The sequence below is a fragment of the Callospermophilus lateralis genome, chromosome 3 (assembly GCF_048772815.1).
Source record: "Callospermophilus lateralis isolate mCalLat2 chromosome 3, mCalLat2.hap1, whole genome shotgun sequence".
In the NCBI taxonomy this organism is placed as follows: domain Eukaryota; kingdom Metazoa; phylum Chordata; class Mammalia; order Rodentia; family Sciuridae; genus Callospermophilus; species Callospermophilus lateralis.
In genome coordinates this window covers 115185711-115191710 of record NC_135307.1, presented here as the reverse complement: position 1 = coordinate 115191710, position 6000 = coordinate 115185711, and the positions used below count along the sequence as shown (strand labels likewise).

The 6000-nt window shown below is 47.4% G+C and overlaps 1 protein-coding gene across 2 annotated transcripts in view; it reads left to right on the top strand.

The window, feature by feature from the left end:
- Positions 1-2193: 2193 nt before the first annotated feature.
- Positions 2194-6000, top strand: part of Pkm (pyruvate kinase M1/2) — a 29147-nt gene continuing 25340 nt past the window's right edge. Inside the window, exon 1 of one of the 2 annotated variants that reach the window (XM_076851034.1) lies at positions 2194-2332. The gene's annotated coding sequence lies outside the window, so the exon portion shown is untranslated. The remainder of the gene's footprint in view (positions 2333-6000) is intronic. The other variant, XM_076851033.1, reaches the window with a different exon arrangement.

The window sequence follows — 6000 nt, the reverse complement described above, 5'->3', positions numbered from 1 at the left end:
CAACAAGGACTCCCATTAGAGAGTCAAACCATTAAATTCCAGATTCTTGGGGCTGGGGCTGTCGCTCAGTGGTAGAGCGCTTGCCTAGCATGCATGAGGCCCTGGGTTCAATCCTCAGCACCCCATAAAAATAAACAAAGGCATTCTGTCCATCTACAACTACAAAAAATAAAAATAAAAAATAAATAAATTGCAGATTCTGTAGTCAGCAATACAAACAAAACAGGAATCCACACCTCTAGTCCAGTGAACCTAACAGCTCCTCCTCCCATTCTGGCCAGATCAGTGAACACAGTGGAAAGGGTTTGCTCTGGGCTGAAGAGCCTATGTCCTTCTGCAACTTGGTTCCCTGTAGCTCTAGGATTGTTACTTGTGAGTATTCAGAGGGCTGGCTGAAAGAAGAACAAACTTGAATTCAGAACCATTGTTTTAGCACTGGTGACCAGGACATTTGTTCAAGACTAGTCAATTCCCAGAGAAAGGCATTGAATTGAATTCATTGACGTTATACCATCTCATTAGATATTACTCTATGAAGCAAGAATTGTCTTCAAAAAAAATTTTTTTTAATCAATGGACCTTTATTTTATTTATTTTTATATAGTGCTAAGAATCAAACCCAGTGCCTCACATGTGCTAGGCAAGCACTCCACTACAGACCCACACAACCTCAGCCCTCAACTTGCTTTTAAGGAACTAGATTCCTAAATAAGTTATAGGATATGGTCATACGACTAGAACTAAGATATGCTGTGCTGCTTCTCATCAAAAATGAAGACAATTACCTTAAAGCTCATGTGACACTTTCACTATACATTCAATGTGAGCAAGGATATGCTGGATTAGTCTCTGCCAGATTCTTATGGAAAGCATTTTTATAACTATCATATCAAAATCTGCAACTGAAGGGCAACAGCTTGAAATCAGATTAATGCATGTACGCCTCAATCGTGGAAATAAAGCCCTCTTTGGACTGGGAAGAATCTGAATCTCCTCAGGAGCAGGGCTTTATTCCCTTGCAACTTTATGTCTTCTCATCACTTACCTACAAGTAAGGGGACCAGAAAATGTTTACAGGAAAAAATTAAAGGCTTTATTTCGTTACAAATTTACTTGTAGGCTGTCACTTTCTCCTCCCAGCTTATCTAACAGGAAGTGCAATGAAGGCCTGTGATTCAGTGCAGTCAAGTGTGTCTGCCTGAGCAGGTCACACCCATTGGGATGATTTTCCAGGAAAAAGGAAAAAAGAACCTAAGAGAACAAACTCCACATTGTCAATTAGACAACATTGTATCTACTGTCAAAACTTGGCTGAATAAAGAATGAAAGCTGTTTCATCTGTAATTGCTCTCATCACTAGTTGTTGAGACCACGACTGCGAAATTCCAAAATGTCTTGCAGAAAATGTAAGGAAAGCTTCAACAATACTGATTTAAACGCACAACCGGGTTGAAAACAAGTGCTGACTCCTGTAGAGATTATTGGCTCTAATGTCCTGACTTGATATTTCCTGATGGTCAGTTTTGCACTAATATCAACACTTTTGATTAGCTTTCTACTCTTTCGCCCTTGTTCTGTAGGGTTCCAGGCCCTACTAAAATATTCATAAGGTCCCAACCTGTCTTTCCTTTTTCCAGAGGCCCACCCCTTTTCTTAGGTCTCCCTACTCGGGGTTAGAGCCTGAGCTCCTGAAAAGACGGCTCAAATCATCCACGACTCTAACTACCTAACTTGCCCGTTCAGTCAATTGAGAGTGTGCTGGTGCGGGCACCCGAAGGGGTGGGAAATCCTAGGGCGGGGCCGGACCAACGCTGCCTAGGGACCTATAAACCTGGGCACCGCCCGGGCAGGCCTGGACAGCTAGGGCGGCCTGGGCCAAGCGCCAAGAGAAGAACCCCTGTCCAGTCGCCCAAATCCGCACAACAGGTGGCCCAGGCGCCTGGGGGTCTGGGTGGGAGGTATCCGGGGACCCGAGGGCGGGTCCTGCAGTCTCACCACTTCCCTATTGGCCACTGTCTCATGTCAACTCGACTTTTGTATCACGTATCCTTCCGCTACTGAATGTAGTCCTCCCCAAATGAAGAACCTGCCCGTTTAGCCTTCGTCGCATTTCCTTCTGAAGGTGCCCGCGGCCGGCAAGGACGCAGGGGGGCGGGACACAGGCAGCCGGGAGCCGGGATTGGGTGAGGGGTGGGGCTGCGGAGGGATTGCGGCAACGCAGCCTGCATAACCTTGAGGCGAAGGCAGTGGATTCCCGCACAGAAGCTGCGCGTCCAGAGACTTCTGAACCCTTTCTGCTTTACAGCGCACCCGGAGCCGAAGCACGCCGGAGGTGAGCGGGCCGAGAGGCTGGGCCGGCGGTCCCCACTTAGGGTCCATCCGCCCGGCAAGCGCGGAATATGGGCTCTCCAGCTCTCTCAGGTCACTCAGACTAGGAACGGCGCAGCATTCCGGGGATCATGGATCCAGTCGGGGTTGGGAGAGAAAGGCTACTCGTGCACGAGGCCTGCTTCTCAAAGACCTCGCTCCCAAAGTCAGACGCGTCCTCCAGTCTTCCCCCACCCCCTCATGCAGGTTCCATCTTTTCTTTCTCAGTCTGGCTCCATCCTCGCCTATTATTCTTAATTGGTTCCATCCTTGACTCTCTTTCCCTTCCGCTTGGCTAAGTTCGTCTCTCTTAATCCTAGTTCTTTCGTTTCCCTCATCTTCAGCCTCCGTGTCCCCCGCATTCTGTTGCTTTCCTTGTAACGTCCCCTTGAAACCATTCCTTGGGTTCTTCTCTGTCGGTTCTCCATTCAGGCTTGTCCGCGCTTCCTGCGCGGGTCCCCTCCTCATGGCTGCCCCTCCCCCCTCCATTCTAGTCACGTCCGCTCCTCGGCATCCCTCTTACTCTTTCACGCGGCCTGGGTCCCCGCCCCTCCTCCTCCGTTTCGGTCACGTCCCCGCCCCCTCCATTCTAGTCACGTCCTCTTGCTTCCCCTTGGCCTTCCATTGCAATTCTGTCCCTCTTCTCCATCATTGCTGGAGTCCCAGGTCCCAGTACTGGGCGGGCAGTGGGCCAGCGCCCTACGTGCAGTGGTCTGCGGATGGGCAGAGGCCGGTGAGGATGCCGTGGTAACCCGAGGGGATGCAGCAACTGCGCGGGGCGTCGCTAGCGGGTTATGTAATGTGGGTCTGCTCGGCTACAGGAGGGAAGGAGCCGGGGCTGCTCTTGTGGCGCGTCCCTTTTTTTGTGCAGCTGGGGGGATTTCTCCGGCGGCCTGTGAGGCCCTCGATCTCAGCCTCGGCCCTGCAGGGTGGCCGCGAAGACTCACGCACTCCATCCTGTGGCTGCGGGGCTGCACGTAGCGGCTCCCTCTGGACCCGCCCAAGTTTCTCAGAGGCAGCATCCACTTCTTTCAGCTATGGTTCACAGTTTTTACCAAATGCACCCGGATGGTAGAAAGCAAAGGCCTCAGCGTAGGGAGAGGGAATGTTACAGGGAAGGTAGGCAATCTGTATTCACTCCAAAGAGGTATGGGTCAAGGGTTGTTGCAGGAAGCGGGTTGAAGACTAGGATTGCTAGAAGGGTCATAACCCATAAAGACCTAATTAGGGAAACAATTTATCATTGATCAGTGCTATAAAAAAGATACGAATTTCCAGCCGGGTGTGCACACCTGTAATTCCAGCTACTTGGGAGGCAGGAGGATCACATTCATAGCCAGCCTCAGCAACGGTGAGGCTGTAAGCAACTCAGTTAGACCCTGTCTCTAAATAAAAATACAAAACAGGGATGGGGATGTGGCTCAGTGGTCGAGTTCCCTGATTTCAATGGCTGCGCCCTCCCCACCCCCACCCCCCCAAAAAAATAAAGGAAAGATTCCTAGGAGAGAGAGAAGGTCGTAACCACTCCAAAGTTGGCACACAAGGTTTGAAGAAGCAGGAAAGCACTTTCAAGACTGAAAGCTATTTTAAAACTCAGACAGGTCCTTTGGCTGGTTAAACCTAGGGCATCCATCTTGTGCTTTATTCTAAAGTGAGCCTGATATCAAAGACCCAGGCCCGGTGGACGGAGGCATTCTGGAGTTGAAAATGGGCAATTGGAATCAGGTGTAACTTCTAAGATGATTGATGGAAGAATTCATCCCCTGGGCCTGTTTGCTGTGGGAAAACTGGAGTAACATTTTCCTCATGAATGGTGAAAGAGCTGTTTTTTTGGGCACATCCCTCCAAGTATGTGGAATTAAGTGTCTAATCTCTAATGAGGTGTCCAGAAGAAATGACGTTCATGTATTATTTTGTTCACTGCACAATTAGTTAATTCACAGTTGACTTGAGAGTCTGAACTTGTCATTTTCTCCTTGCTATCCCCACACACATGCCTTTTTTTTTTTTTTTTTTTTTTGGTAGATGGACACCAAATCTTTATTTTTATGTTGTACTGAGGATGGAACCCACTGCCTCACATGTGGTAGGCAAGTTCTCTACCACTGAGCTACAACCCCAGCCTCATACAGTTAATCTTTGGGAGTTAGACTCTCTAAATATTAAATAGCTCCTGGAAACAATTCTCCTGTGAGAGATCTTGGTACAATGTTTACAAAGTACAGTTACTTTGTGCCTCTCTTGGAACAGAGGTTCTTTGGTCTCCTGAGAAAGGATACCTCTAGATAAAGGCAGGGGTGGGGGGTCAGCCTATGGTGTGGACTTTAAGGGTAGAAACAAACTTGCACCATACCAAAACTAAACTCTTTCATTCAGGTCCCTGATTGCTCCAAGGGGGTTTTAGGACTTGCTCAGCTAGCTGTTAGGGTGATGTTAGGATGGGAGGCAGGGGGAAGTCGCCCCCTTTTGGCAGTACTGAGGGTGTGGCCACTTCTTTGGGTACAGAGGAGGTCCTAGGTCAAGATCCCTGGGGCCGCATTGTTAGCAAATAATTTGCCCTCTGGTGGCCAGAGGGTGCTCTTGGTAATGCAGTAGGGGCTGTTCTGTGGGGAAGGGTAATGTAACTCATCACCAGATCTGTGGGGGATGCTGTGTGGGCAAGATGACTCAACCTTTCAAATTGTCTGCTTTTGAGAGAATTCTCTTCCTTGGGTAAGTGGGGAAACTGCACTGTGGTTTTTGCAGGCTTAAAAAATGCCCCTCTCCCCTTTTAATGAGTCAAATAATGAAACAGCTTACATTTCCCCAGTTAAAAAGGTCTCACTAAATGCAGAATGGTTGGTCCAGGTGTCACCATGCTCTCTGTACTGCCCTAAGAGATTAGGTGAAGGGAGCTGTGCCCAGGTAATGCAGTCTGAGTCTTCTATGTTGGGCAAGGCAGCCTCCCGTGGGACATGAATAACAAATAACTTTTATGAACTCATTTCTGAGTTATTGTATTTAGCTGAAATATATGGGTATTCATCTCCTGTCTAGTACAGCTGCTTTAATTAGAAGCCTTACATTAGAAATAGTTTTAGTGTTGAATTTATAGTTTTACAAACAGAATTAAGGACTGCATCCCCAGTGACTTCGCACATTTGATAGTTGACTCCAAACAGCAGCTTACAGAAGCTGCTTGTCTTTCTTCAATTATTGTGACATTAAGGTGGGGTCACAGGAAAACCCATTTTATTTCTTAAAGCTGTGTATTTCTTAACATTGAGGCAGCAAAAGAAATGCGGAAATGGCTTTTGAGCAGGAAGGTAGGAAAAAAACATCTTGCAGCATTTGTAAGTTGTAAACTCACATTACTTAGGTTTTAGTATGCTTCAGCTTTTATGTAGCAAAGTCAGGATGGCCAAGACTAAAACAGATCAGGTTAGAGGAAAATGACTCATTTGACAATTACCTCAATTTCTGAATCACTCCAAATGCTTAGTCAAATCCTAGTTAACTGGTGTGCCACAAGAATGAGTCGCCCTGTGAGCAGAGTTTTATTGTAACCTTGCTGAGGGTTTCTGTGAGATGTTTGAGTTTTATTTGATTAAAAACTTAGAGAACATTGAGTTGTCATTTTTAATCAATTGTGGA